Raw genomic sequence first — 16,004 nt, 5'->3', positions numbered from 1 at the left:
TCACATGGCCACTAACCTGAGGTTGCCCTCTTACACCTCCTTTTCTTCCTCCTTGACAAACACAGACGATGAGGATGTGCCCGGGCCCTCGTGAAGATGCTTCTATGCACAGAGCTGGGACGATCATTTTGTTCATGGCTGGATTGGGACCCTCAAGCCCCTGGATGATGAGATGAGTCCTTCGATGAGATGGGAAGTAACATCACTAAGAGAAAGGAAGGAAAGAAGAAAAGAAAGGAAGAAGAACAAAAAGGAAGAAAGGAAGGAAAGAAGGAGGGAGAAAGGAAGGACCATCCCAAACTGAGTTTGGGAGAAGCTGACCCTTTGGCTGCCTGCCCAGCCAGGATGGCTCCCTGGCAACACCTAGCACATTCCTCTATGTTGACAGTGGAGTGAGGTGAACCAAAGGGCAGTCTCCTAGGACTGTCATTGCCCAAAAGAACAAAGCCTCATGCCTGCATGGAGATTCTTCTTGTAGCCCCTAATCCAGTCTTCCTGCCTGCCAGAGTGGTTTGGAGAGGGTTCTAGAGAAAGTGACCCCCACTTAATTCTGTGCTCAGTCTGACCTACCCACTACAGACAAGAGGGACTCCTGGAATTCAGAGAAGCTCTGACCATTCCCCTCCCTCCCACCCCATGACTGCCTTAGACCTTCAGTGGACTCTACCCTGGAGAAATATGATTTGAACCACATGTGTAATTTAAAATTTTCCTGTACCACCTGAAAACAGTATAATAAAATGGATGAAATTTAAAAAACAAAGAAATGTTAAAGGAACTTATTTAAGCTGAAAAGGACACTAAGAATCTTACAAAAGCAAAAATCTCCCTGGTAAAGGTAAAAACATATGGTAAAAGTAGTGGATTGATTACTTAAAACCTAGTATGAAGGTTAAAAGACAAGAGTAGTAAAAGTAACTAAAACTATAATAGTTTAAGAATACACAAAATTAGAAGATATAAAATGTATCAAATAAAACATGGGCAGGGGAATAAAAATGTAGAGTTTTAGGGTGTGTTCAGACAACGTGCTATCCACTCAGACTGTTAGATATAATATGTATATGTTAAAGGTAAGCCTCATGGTAACCATAGAACAGAAACATGTAAGTTACACAAAAGATAATGAGAAAAGAGTCTACATATAACACTACAAATTCCTCAAACCATAAGGGAAGACAGCAAGAGAAGAATAAAGCAACAGAGAGGAGCTACAAAACAGCCAGAAAAGAATTAACAAAATGGCAATAAATACATACCTATCAGTAATTATATGTGAATGGACTAAATTCTCCAGTCAAAAGACACAGAGTAGCCAAATGGATAAGAAAAAGACCCACCTACATGCTGCTACAAGAGACTTGAGGTGTAAGGTACAAGGTGTAAGGTGTAAGGCACACATAGACTAAAAAGAAAAGGATGGAAAAGATGTTTGATGCAAATGGAAATCAGAAGAAAGCTGGGCTAGTTATATTTCTTTGAGACAAAGAAAAGCTATCTTTTGATATCTTTTCAAAAAATAACACTGACAGACTTTCAGACTAAGAAAAAAGAGAGGGCTCAAATAAAATCAGAAGTGAAAAGGGAAAAGTTAACAGCTAATACCAAAGAAATGAAAAGGACCATAAGGGACTACTATGAATGATTATATGCCAACACATTGGATGACCTAGAAGAAATGGACAAATTCCTAGAGGCATAAAATCTTCCAAGACTGAATAATGAAGAAACGGAAAATCTGAATAGACTAGTTACTAGCAAGAAGATTGAAACAGTAATCAAAAACCTCCCATCAAGCGAAAGTCCAGGACAGACCGCTTCACTGGTGAATTCAACCAAACATTCAAAGAAGATTTAATATCTATCCCCCTCAAATGCTTTTTAAAAAATTGAAAAAGAGGGGACACTTACAAACTCATTTTACAGGGTTAGCATTACCTTAATACCAAAACCAGAAAAGACACCACAAAAAAAGAAAAAGGCCAGTAATCCTGATGAACATAAATGCAAAAATCCTCAACCAGGTATTGGCAAACCAAACTCAACATGCACTGAAAGGATCGTATAGCATAATCAAGTGGAATTTATTCCAGTGATGCAAGGATGGTTGAACATCTGCAAATCAGTCAACATGCTACACCACATTAACAAAATGAAGAGTAAAAATCATCTCATCACCTCAGTAGATGCAGAAAAAGCACTTGACAAAATTTAACACCCATTTAGGATAAAAACTCCCAACAAACTGGGTATAGAGGTGACATACCTCAAAGTAATAAAGACCATATGATCAATTAGTTTATGACAAAGGAGCCAAGGATATACAGTGGGAAAGGGAGAGTCACTTCAATAAATGATGCTGGGAAAACTGAACAATCATGTGCAAAAGAATGAAAGTAGTGTGCTGTCTTACACCATAAATAATAATTAACTCAAAATGGATGACAGACTTAAATGTAAGATGTGAAATGTAAGACTTAGGTGTTAAGACTATAAAACTCCTAGAAGAAAACATTAGGTGGTAAGCTCCTTGACATCAGTCTTGACAATGATTTTATTTTGGATTTGATTCCCAAAGGCAAAGGCAACAAAAGCAAAAATAGAAAATGGGACGTCAAACTAAAAAGCTTCTGCACAGCAAAGGAAACCATCAACAAAATGAAAAGGCAACCTACTGAATGGGAAAGAGATATTTGCAAATCACATACCCAGTAAGGGGTTAATAGCCAAAATACATAAAGAACTCATCCGACTCAATAGCAGAAAATAAGCAATCCAATTAAAAAGTGGGCAGAAAATCTGAAGAGAGATTTTTCCAAAGAAGACATACAGGTGACCAACAGGCACCTGAAAAGGTGCTCAACATCACAGTCCTTACAGAAATGCAAATCAGAACCACAGTGCGATATCATGTCACACCTGTGACTAATGACTGTTATCAAAAAGATGAAATAACGAGTGTTGTTGAGGATGTGGAGAAATAGGAACCCATGTGCGCTGCTGGTGGGCATGTAAATTGGTGCAGCCACTATGGAAAACAGTATGGAGGTTCCTCAAAAAATTATAAATAGAACTACCATATGATCCAGAAATTACACTTCTGGGTATTTATCTGAAGAAAATGAAAACAGTAATTTGAAAAGATAGATGCATCCCTATGCTTATTGCAGCATTTTTTACAGTAGCCAAGATACAGAAACAAGTGTCAGACACGCACACATAATGGAATACTGCTTTGTCATAAAAAGAAGGACATCTTGCCATTTGTGACAATATGGATGGACCTTGAGGAAATTAAGCAAAATCAGAGAAAGACAAATATTATATGACTTCACTTAAATGTGGGATCTAAAACATCATAAAACAAAAATCATAGATATAGAGAACAGATTGTAGGTGCCAGAGAGGATGGGTTTTGGGAAATGGGCAAAATGGGTATGAAGAGGGTCATTTCCAGTTATAAGAAGTGTAAACTTCAGTTGCAAGTAAGGTTGGTCATGGGAGGTAATATACAGCATGGTGACTATTATCAATAATATTGTATTGCATATTTGAAAATTGCTAAAAGAAATCTCAAAAGTTTCACAAGAAAAATATTTTATGTTTTATGGTAACAGGTGGTAACTAAACTTACTGTGGTCATGATTTCCCAGTGTATGCAAATACCAAATCGTTATTTTGTACACCTGAAACTAATAAGTGTTGTATTGCCAATTATACCTCAATTTAAAAAACAATGAAAATGAGCACTTAGTAGAGTGCATGATTCAGAGCAGATACTCAAAAATGTTAATTTCACCACCTTTCTCATACTCTTTTCAGATTTCCTTATTAGGAAATGTTTTTATATATCTTATTTGTTATCTTTAAAAAAAATTTCAATGACCCAGACTAGAATTGTTATTATTAAAGGAGACCATCATTAACATTCTAATAGTAGGTCAATAATAAATTCCCTCTGATGGAATTAGTTTTAAGACTGCAGTCTTAAGGGCACCTGGGTGGCTCAGTGGGTTAAGCCGCTGCCTTCGGCTCAGGTCATGATCTCAGGGTCCTGGGATCGAGTCCCACAATCAGGCTCTCTGCTCAGCAGGGAGCCTGCTTCCCTCTCTCTCTCTCTCTCTCTCTCTCTCTCTCTGCCAGCCTCTCTACCTACCTGTGATCTCTCTCTCTCTGTCAAATAAATAAATAAATAAATCTTAAAAAAAAAAAAAAAAAAAGACTGCAGTCTTAGCTGTTCTACCCTAAGGTGTTAATGGCTAATGATCACTTAATATATCATTCTTCCATATGGTTTCACTTATTTGTGGAGCATAACCAATAGCATGGAGGACAAGGGGCGTTAGAGAGGAGTAGGGAATTTGTGTAAATTGGAAGGGGAGGTGAACCATGAGAGACTATGGACTCTGAAAAACAGTCTGAGAGGTGTGAAGTGGCGGGGGGGTGGGAGGTTGGGGTACCAGGTGGTGGGTATTATAGAGGGCACAGCTTGCATGGAGCACTGGGTGTGGTGAAAAAATAATGAATACTGTTTTTCTGAAAATAAATAAATTGGGGAAAAAATATATATATATATATCACTCTTCCAGACATTATTTATATTTTCAGAAGTACTACAATCCCAATGAATGAATAGAATAAAACAATTTTAGGTTTTCTGACAAGCCAGTGAGGAGACTTAAGAGGAGGAAAGAGAGATCTCTCAGTGGTGCTCTTTGTGGTCTGCCTACCTCCATGGGCCAGCTCTGGCAATTGATCAAGTCAGTCACATATGCAATTCATAGATTTGGGTTTGTATAGAGAAAAGGGAGAGATTCCTTTTAATGAATTCAGATTGCCGTGCGATATTATTTCACTTGCCAATGTGACATTTAGGTAAATACAGATGCAATCACTACACTATAAATGCCAACTACAGTGCTGACAGATTAAGGTTTGGGTTTGTTATGGGGTGAATTGTGTCCTCTTCCAAATTTCATACATTGAAGCTTTAATTCCCCATACCTCAGAATGTGACTATATTTAGAGATAAAGTTTTTAAAAGGGTGATTAAGTTAAAATTAAATCTTTAGGTTGAGCCCTAATCCATTATGACTGGTGTTTTTATGAGGAAACGAATTAGGACACAGACCTGCACACATGCAGAGGGAAGGCCTCATGAGAATACTGTAAGAAAGTGCCCATCTACAAACCAAGGAGAAAGACCTCAGAAGAAACCAAACCTGCTGACACCTTGATCTTGGACTTTACCCTTCAGAAATAAATTTCTGGGGTTGACTGGCTGGCTTAGTGGGGAATGCAATTCATCTTGGGGTCATGAGTTTGAGCCCCATGTTGGGTGTAGAGTACTTAAAATCTTTAAAAATAATAGTAATAAATTGCAGTTATAAAAGCCACTCAGTCTGTGCTATTTTGTAACAGCAGCCCATGCAAATTAATACAAGGGCCAGGCTATTTTCCACCCTTACACATGGTATTTAATAGTTGGAATTCTTTCAAAACCAAAACTTCTTGTTACAGGAACAGAAACCAGGAATGAATTATAGGAACCTTTTCTTACAAAGTAGCCAAATTATGATCTAGCATTTGAAATAGAACAGATTAGAAGGGTCTTCTTACCCTTTATGCTACCTCCGTGGCTACAACTTTTTCCTTCTATTTCTTTACCCTTTCACCCTACCCTACACCGCCCTATCCAACACACTTGCATACTAGGTAGCTGACTCTTTTGCCTTCAGTCCTTATATTTCCAGATCTATTCTCTTAACAAGCTTTAGTTATTTTCTAAATAACAAGAAAATTATTCATGTTGTTTTTCTGCCTTTACTCTCTAGAATAAACACTGGAGTAGCTCAGTTGAAGAAGGAGAGGGACTTAACATTTATGTAGCACCTGCTTTATGCTAGGTACAGTGTTACTCACTTTACATAAACCATCCACTTCGGTGAGAGAACAGCAATGGCCCAGTTTAGAAAAGGAGAAGGAAAAGCAACAGTAATAGACTTGTGACATCACTTTGGAACTTTGAGTCTCTGTCCATTGCCCTAGTTTCTATATACTTAGCTCTGCCATTATCAGATCCACAATAACTGATGGTTCTGAAAAGTACCTTAACTATTGAAATCTCTAAATGTAAATCCTTTTGTGAGATATGAAAGCTGCATATCCTTGTGGTACCTTTAGGGAATGGCCCTGGAAATAGCACGGGGGTACTAGTGCTTCTGAGAGTATGTTGCTGACAGTCATAAGTAATTTTCGTGTGCATGCCCCTTTCTTAATGGAGAGTAACAGGAGGAAAAATGCTATAATAGTTATAATAGTCAAGAAGGGGCAGTTAGCTCTAAGGACATTGGAAGCATGCTTGGTTTTGTGTAAAATGTCTTCCACCTAGTTGTTAAAAAAAATTTGAAATGGTTTCCTTGCGCTTGGGATTCTGAAGAAAAGGAGCCTAAGGGTAAAGAAGCTTAGTAGCCCTATACATATCAGGGTTCAGCAAACTATGACCTTTGGGTTCAGTTTGGACTGAGGCCTGTTTTTTTATGTCCCTTGGCCTAACAATGAATTTTACGTTTTTAAAGAGTCTTTTAAAAATAAGAATATGATGAAGACTTTATATGGCCCACAAAGCCAAAAATATTTACTATCTGTCTCTGCAGAAAGTTTGTCATCCCTTGCATATCATTATAGCGGTTCTGTTTTGTGTTTTCTGTTGAAAGACTGGTGGTATATTGTAAAGAGTTGAATATGAGAATTTTTTCTGAGCACTTGCAGTATTTCATAGAATTATTCAATTTTAGACCCTATAGAAAGTTGAGAAATCATCTTTCATGTATTAGTTTACAGGACTGCTATAACAAAGTGCCACAAAACTGAGTGGCTTAAAGAACATAAATATAGAGTGCCTTGGTGGCCAGTTATTAAGCATCTGCATTCAGCTCAGGTCATGATCCCATGGTCCTGGTATCGAGTCCCACATTGACTCCCTGTTCAGTAAGAAGGCTGCTTCTCCCTCTCCCATTCCCCGTGCTTGTATTCCCTCTCTCGCTGTGTCTCTTTCTGTGAAATAAATAAATAAAAATAAAGAAATCCATCGTCCCACAGTTCTAGAGGCTCATGTCCAAAATCAGTGTGTCCGTATGGATGGTTCATTGTGAGGGCCATGAGGTTCTATGTCTCTTCCTAGCTTCTGGTGGCTTGCTAGCAGACTTTGGTGTTCCTTGGCTTGTAGACCTATCACCCTGATCTCTGTCTTCATGTTCATATGGTATTCTCCTCCTATTTCTGTCTCTGTGTCCAAATTTCCCTGCTTTTGCATGGATACAATCATATTGGCATAGGGCCCACCTTAGTGATCTCATCTTAACTTTATGATCTGCTGAAACCCCATTTCCATATAGGGTCACATTCACAGGTACTGGGGCTTAGGACCTCAGCATCTTTTTTGGAGAACACAAATCAACCCACAACATTTTGTAAGCCCTTTGTTGTGCAGATAAGAACACCAAAACCGAGAAAGTGCAAAGAAGTCATTCAGATCCTATAGCTATCTAGGAGCAGAACTAGTATTAAAATGTAGATCCTCTGACTGGTCCACTACTTGTTCACCTACATGCTTTAAACCATAATACCTAATTGATAATGAGGTTCAAATTGAGTACAGTATTTGCTTGTACTAGTTGCATTATTCCAGTCATCTTTGATGTGCCTTCCAATAATCACAGAAGAATAATAAATTATAGATGGATTAGAATTAATCCATCATTTCCATTACAGAAATAAACACATCATGTACTAATTTTAGGTTAAAACCAACTTTGTATAATGCTTAGTGAAATAAGACAGTCAAAGAAAGACAAATGCCATATGATTGCATTCATGTGGAATTTAAGAAACAAAACAAATGAGCAAGGAAGAAAGAGGCAAACCAGAAAACAGACTCTTAACTATAGAGAGCAAACAGATGGTTGCCAGAGGGGAGGGTAGATGAGGGGATGGCTGAGATAAGTGGAGGGGATTAAGAATGTACTTACTATGGTGAGGGCTGAGTAATGTATGGAATTACTGAAGTTATACATTGTATACCTGAAACTGAAGTAACACTGTATGTTAACTCTACTGGAATTAAAAAATTTTTTTTAATCTTTGTATATTTAGTTCAGAAAGAACTTACTGAAGGTCTTTTGTTACTAGAGAATAAGCATAGACATACAGTATAGTAGTAGTTGTTGAAAACTTGTAGAGAGTGTGCATTGGTTTAGAGCTGTGCTTTACCTGTTTCAATAGCATTTATGGCCAGGTGGTTCATTCAGAGGTTCTAGTCACAACTCTGCTACAGGTTCTGAGATTCAAGACTCATCTTTTGCCTGTGACAAATTACGTTAAGCCTTAATTCCCGTTTCTTTAAAAGAAGGGGTGGGATCTTCAAAAGTGCCTTGTATGTCTAGGATTCCAAGATTCTAATTCTGTGAATGTGATAAGACTCTCTTGCATTTGCGGTATCAGTTGGTTAGGGAAAATACAGTTAATTTTGTACTAAAGAGTACATGGTAAATCTCTATATAGATTAAGACCTATCTAGCCAATCTGGAGTAGTATGTATGAGCATTAATTGTGGGGCCCCAGTATTTGATTATAAAAACTTTGTGAAGTTCTCTTTGGATACATTCTAGTATATGCTAGATTACAAGTGGGAGGAATATTGCTGGACTGTCGTATTTTCGGTTACAGTTATGGGCCAGATTCCTGAGTGAAGAACTAACTTTAAAGGTTATACCCCACGGGTGCCTGGGTGTCTCAGTCCATTAAGTGTCTGACTCTTAGTTTCAGCTCAGGTCGTGATCTCATGCGTTGTGAGATCAAGCCCCTCATGGTGCTCTGTGCTCAGTGGGGAGTCTGTTTGAAGGTTCTTCCCTCTGCTCCCACCCACTGTGTGTGTGTGTGTGTGTGTGTGCACCCCACACACACACTCTGTCTCTAAAATAAATATATAAATCCTTAAAAAAAAAAATAAAAGGTTATAGCCCAGAGATAACCTAGTATGTCTTAACATTGGCATCCCAAGGAACAGTTTGATTGCACCTCCTTTGCTCTCTTGGTATTACTTACCTCTCCTACAACCTTTTGTGGGAGTTACCCTCCAAGATGGCCCCTGGTTATTCCTTTCCTTGAGAGGTCCCCTCCCATACCAAATAGGACTTACCTATACTAGTGGGATACTGTAGAAATAACTGTGTGTGACTTGTGAGGCTAGGTCATAAAAGATATTTTAGCTTCCAGTTCAAGAATTCACTCACTGTATGGAATTCAGCTGCCATGTCATAAGGACACAAGCAGCCCTGTGGAGAGGTCCAAGTGATAAGGAACTAAGCCCTCCTCCTAACAAGCAGCACTATCTTTGCCTGGCATATGAAGGAGCCACCTGGGAAGTGGCTCATGCAGCCCTTGTCAAACACTCAAAGGACCACAGCCCAGCCAACATCTTGTATGCTACTGAGCCATATTTAGAGCTAAGCCCTCCTGGATTCTTGGCTGCAGAAACATTAATAATAAATGTTTGTTGTTGTAAGCTACTAATTTTGGGGCAAATAAGTTATGCAAAAATAGGTAACAATACTACCTTAGTTAATTTTTCTCCTATTTTCAGATCACTGTTTATATCTTTATCTACTGAAGGGCAGAGTTTATGTCTTAACTCACTTTTGTATCCCTAACTGAAGTTATTAGAGGGCTCTGAAAGTATTTAATTAAATGTGATTGACTTATATAAAGGCTAGAACACTGGGTTGTACCAATGGCTTTTGCTCGAAAGATGTAAATAATCTTTACTATTTTATTTGGAAGTAAATGTGGTATTTTAAATAGGTTTCCTTAAAAAGAAGTTGGAGCATTTAAAAGATTCAAGTGAAACCAAAATAGTTATTTATATGGGACTTAATATTTTAACAATTATCTAAACAAACAGAGGGAAAAAACTCAGAACCAGGAAGAGCTGTTAAAGTTGGTCCTGCTTAAAACATTTCCTGAGAAAAAGAAGGTCCTTTTTTCAGTTCAAATATGGATAAGTTGAAAAAAACATGAAGAACACCTGTATACCTTCTACCTAGGTTCACGTAGTAAGATCTTGCCTCATTAGCTTTTTCATTTATGTTCCTGTGTCCTCTTGCTCTCAGTGATGTGTTTGTAGATGTGTATGTGTATGTATATGTATAGGTATGTGTGTACGTATATGTATGTATATATATCTACATACACAATATTTTTTCTAAATCATTTCAGAGTAGCTCATGTATATCATAGCCCTATGTCCCTAAATTCTTATGTGTTTAGAATTACAGTTAACAAACTTGGATTAAATTGAACAGTGATACTTTACTGTTTGTAATCCAATTATCAGTTGATCCATTAATGTCCTTTTTGCCATTTTCCTCCTTCCCAGTACAGGACCAAGTATGGGGTTATGCATTTAGTGTATCTTTGGTCTCCTTTAAACTGTAATCTTTCCATAGGCTTCATCTTTTATGGCACTGGCATTTTGGAAGAACACATGTACCACACACACTTTTTTGGTTGAGTGTTCCTCATTTGGGGCTTATTTGGAAGGATTCAGTATCTTCTTAAATATTCTAAAATGAGAAAACAGTATTCCATTCTAGGGATCAATTTAAAGAAAAATTTAGGTCACATTTAGTTTGAAAGAATTATTGGAAATTGAAATGGAAACCCAAAACCTGTTGTAGAATCAACTTCTTCGAAAATGTTTAGAATAAGAGCATTTTCAGTCTTTCATGTTACTATAAGCAGTATTTATTGGCCCCAAAACTGGATTTTTAAAAGTCAAGAAATGTCTTGGCATTGGGATGACCTTAAGTAGTTTTACTTAGCTTCACGATGAACTTAGCTACCCCAAAAAGCCCATGATATCTTTCTATGGAAACAAAGGATTTTCTTCGAGCTGTAGCTGTATTTTCAATGGACCTGCAAAGTTCTTACCATCTCTCAGTGACTGGAGTTGATTGTGGGGATACAAAGAAGAATGTGACACAGATTTCCTATGCCACACTGTATGTTAAAAGACCACCAGAGAGGCTAATATGCCAGAGAGGACAGGAGCCTGCTCCTGGGGATAGCATTTAACTGTGCTGGGTGCTCCTTTCTGCCCAGGAGGAATCCCTGTTGCTCTTACAACGGTCACATCCATTTCAAGAAAAACCCAAGCTTGCTGCTGCATGGCATTTTTAACCTATTCCAGTGCTTTGAAAATGACTGAGTCACATTGAGTAGTTCAGTGCAGGCAGTCCCTTTAAAAGACGGCAGGATAAGATAGATGATTTCTTTTAATGCTCGAATTCCTGAATTGTCAGTTGTTTTGTATATATGAATATCCAGGAATTCACTTGTAAGAAAATAATAGCACTAAATTTTTAATTGTATTTCTATTTATTTATGCATCATTTCCAATAGTATCACAGGTGAATGGTTCAACATTATTTTAAGGTGAAAAATGTTTGTTTTTTTTTTTAAGTCTGAAGATAAAACAGTTTTTTATCTTCTGATGCTGTGATCATAGTTACCACTTTGTTTTTAACTCTTCGTGTGACAGTGTCTTAGGCAATTACCTGGAAAGAGTGATGTTTTCATGGAATTCTCAATATAAGAATAAAGAAAATGTGATTTATTTAAGATTCTATATTATATTTTGTTAATACAATAACTAAATACCAGGCTGAAGCAGAGGATCTGTGGTTTTATACTGTCAGAAATATGATTTTAAAAGGCACCCAGAGAACAGAAAGGAGTTCAAGAATTCAGGAATCTGTAAATCTAATATAAGATTGGAAAAGATTTTTTTTTAAGTGACTATAAATACCCTATGTTGGTAAATACTGACAAAGAGAAATATTTGATTGATAAATATATATTTTAGTCAAAATAATTCTCTGGAAAGACTCTCAAATAAGCTAATTTTGACAGTCTTCCTTTTATTAACGTTGAGAGGAAAGGGGCACAGATATTTTTAACCCATATAGTTTAAATGCAGTTAACTGTAGTTTATAAATAATTGATCTTTCAATACCTTAGTTGTTGGGCTTCCCACAGTAGGACTGTATTGTGAAGCATAAGGTAAACTCTCAATGTGATTATATGGAATGTAGATTACATAGAAGTTATTTCTTATTTATATTGTTAATATTGATTACGAACTGACTAGGTTACCTTAAATTTAAAAATCCCTGCTGCGTTGCACAGAGCTTAGAGAGCAGAATGCAAAGTGTTTTAAATTGCTAAGCACAGATAGTGTGCTATAAGATTGTCAGGTGATCCTTTTTAAAATGAAAGCTGGTTGAATATTGGAAATTTTATGTGATTCAACCTTAAAATGGGTTTCTTTGTAACATGGCTTCTGCCTCCCTCTCTAGCCTCCTCTTCTGCCTCAGCCCACCTTGAACTTCATCTCCTAGCAACATGAAACAGCTTGTCATTTCCGTGCTCGCATCTAACTTCCAGTTTAGAGTTGCACTGTCCACTCTGATAGCCACTACCTGCATGTAGCTATTTAAATTTAAGTTTAAATGCACCAAAATTAAGTTAAAACCCCAGTTCCTGTTGCACGAGCCATGTATGAGAAACTCAAAGCCACATGTGACTAGTAGCAACCTTACTGGACAGTACAGATAGCAAATATTTCCATCACCACAGAAAGTCATACTGGCCAGTGTCCTTAGAGTCTTTTGTTCCATATTCTGCCCACTACAGCTTTCTCTTCTTCCTTGTCTGTTTATTTTTTTACCTTGTCCATTTAAAACCTACTTTTCCTTCAAGATTTATATTGTGTATCATTAATGCAAGAAACATTTCTAGCCAGTCCTGTTCATTCCCAATGTCTGGGTTAGATTTCTCCTTTATTTTAACATTTTGCCTGCATTATTAAGGCACTTTACTGTTTAAAATTTAAGTTTATATCATGTGTGCCTTCCCTTCTAGACTGGACACTTTTCAAATTCCACCTTTTAAATATTTCTTGAGTCCATCTGTTTCACACTAAATGTAGCGGAAACAGCATAGTCTTAGGAATCAAACAGATCTCATTTTAAATCCTGGGCCCTCCGCTTAACTACCTTTGTGATCTTAGGTTTAATCTTCTCCAGCCTTAGTTTACTCATGTATAAATAGAAATGGTAAACTTCAACTTTATGATTGAAGGTTGTTATGGACTGAGTGTTTGTGTCCCTCCAAAATTCCAAAATGCCCTTGTTGAAATCCTAACACCCAATGTGGTCTTATTAGGAGGTGGGGCCTTTGGAAAGTAATTAGGTCAGGAGGGTGTAGCCCTCAGGAATGGAATTAGCTTCCTAATAAAAGAGACCTCAGAGAGCTCTTTCGACAGTGGGAGGATACAAGAAAACAGCAGTCCAGCTGAAAGAGGGTTCTCACCAGAACCCAACCATGCACCTTGATGCGGAACTTCCAGCCTCTAGAACTCTGAGAAATGAATTTCTCTTGTTTATAAGGTCCCCCAGCCAGTCTGTGGTATTCTGTCATAGCACATGAACTAAGACAGAGGTCATAAATATACATATAATTAGAAAAGAACAGTAAGTGCCGTTTTTTAAAAGAAAAATGCAGCATAGGAGGGGAAAGCACATAATTTTAAGTAGATGACCTATTTTTTTCCTGCTTTCTCATTTATTTTTACATAATGACCTTTTATTAAATTAATTGTTTCTAAACATTTACACTTCCAGCCTCCTCAGTTCTTTGAGTTTTATAGATAGACTCTCTAATGAAGAACTTTTGGGCCTAGACAGGTACCCGTTTGCACTGTGAAGATTTCAGAATGTACTTCTACCAAACATGTACTTCACAGCTGCTATCACCAACCATATATCCAACATTTCCTCTTGAATGTCTACTGCTACCTTCTTGTCCAAGCCCTCCTAACTATGTAATCTAGCTAACTTCCCCAACTCCAGGCCCTCCCTGTTTTAATCCATCCTTTATGCCACATTTACAAATCTTTGTTACTCCCTTTTCTCTCTATTTTTTAAAAAAGATTTTTATTTGAGAGAGGGAAAGAAGGGGGAGGAGCAGTGGTGGGGAGAGGAGCAGAGGGAGAGGGACAAGCAGACTCTGCTCTGAGCAGAGTGGGGCTCAATCTCAGGATGCTCAGACCACGACCTGAGCTAAAACTAGGAGTTGGACACTTAACTGACCGAGCACCCCCTCCCAGTGCCCCACCTTGTCTTATTTTTTTAAACTTCTATTTCCTGAGTTATCATTGTATCAACATCAAGACCTTTAGTATCCTCACTCTACCTTAACTGTCAAATCTTTTAACCATCTAACTTCCTATTATTCTTTTTTTACTACAAAGGCAGATCTTTTTTACTATCCCATTAATATGCCATGCTCAGTCCTATCTCCTAGTTTTTACTTACATTGTGTGTCGTATAAAACAATATGGTATATATAATAGAAATACGGAAATTTGGCATTAACTGTATTCATTTAGTATTACCTATATGATCATTTTGAAGTAGGAAGTAACAAGAGTTGTGTCTGATGCCGTATGGATAAAGGGCATGGGCTTTGGTCTAAGACTAATTTCTAGTAACTCTTCTCTCATGAAGGGCTGGCTGACTTTGGGCAAGTTCCTCTGTCCGAGCATTAGTTTCCTTTATTTGTAAAATGAGGAAAAGGATAACTGCTCTTAGGTGGTTGTTAGACTTACACAATGTATCTGTGGAAAATACTTACCACGGTAGAGCATGAACGTAGATACTGTGGCTAATTATTTAGAAATAGATTCAGTTCAGAATGGCAGAAAACCCTAAATTTCAATGGCTTAGCAAGTTGAAAGTTTTTTTCTTTGACCATGTAAGATTGCATAGGGGATCTAAGATTGGTATAACATCCTAAGATATCAAGGAACTAAACTTCTGGCTTGTTGCCACACTGTATTTGGCCTCAAACTCATAGTTGAAGATGTTGGCATTTGCATTCTAGGTATCAGGGTAAAGTTATGAAAATAAAGAAAAATCATGCATGTGCTCTTTCTCCTTTGGGTAGGCATCCTGAAGATATCACCTGACATTTCTATTTACATGTCATTTGCTAGAACTTGTTCACACAGCAGTACCCTTACCTGCAAGGGAAGCTGGAAAATGCAGTCTTATCCTCAGCAGTCCATATTTTGATTGCCAGTGTTTAAGAAAAAATTTTGTTGTAATATAAGTTGGCAAAATCCTTTGCTACACACGATGCTTGTTGTAAGATTGTGAGTTTTTTGACAACACTGTTGGTTTGGTTCATTGTTTTTGCAAAGAAATACTAAGTGGAACACAAAGAGAAAACCGAGTTTTAACGAAGTAGAGAAGTTATACTACTTAATGTTGATCTCTGTTTAAAAAAATAATCCTAGGGACGCCTTGGTGGCTCAGTCATTAAATGTCTGCCTCCAGCTCAGGATCAAGCCCCACGTGAGGCTTCCCGCTCAGTGGAGAGCCTGCTTCTCCTTCTCCCTCTGCCTGCTGCACCCCCTACTTGTGCCCACTCTCTGTCAAATAAATAAATAAAATATTTTTTAAAAAAAAGTAAAAAATAAAAAAATAATCCTAGGAGTGCCCATGTGACTCAGTCAGTTAAGTGTCTGACTCATGATCTCAGCTCAGGACTTGATCTCAGAGTTATGAGTTCAAGCCCTGAATTGGGTTCCACACTGGATGTGACGCCTTCTAAAATCATCATTGTTGTCATCATCATCCTATATGTAAAGTTTTTAGATAAAATAATAATGAATATTTATATATTTATTTATATAAAATAATATATTTATTAATCACAACAACTACAGAGAAAAGAATTTTTTAATCTTTTTTTAAAAATTTTATTTATTTGACAGAAAGAGAGAGAGCACAAGCAGGGGTAGTGGGAGAGGGGAAAGCAGCAGGCTTCCTGCTGAGCAGGGAGCCCAACATAGGGCTCGATCCCAGGACACTGTGATCATG

Source organism: Neovison vison, chromosome 5 (genome assembly GCF_020171115.1).
Source record: "Neovison vison isolate M4711 chromosome 5, ASM_NN_V1, whole genome shotgun sequence".
NCBI lineage: Eukaryota > Metazoa > Chordata > Mammalia > Carnivora > Mustelidae > Neogale > Neogale vison.
The sequence above is the reverse complement of the archived record's forward strand: the minus strand, read 5'-3'. Positions refer to the sequence as shown.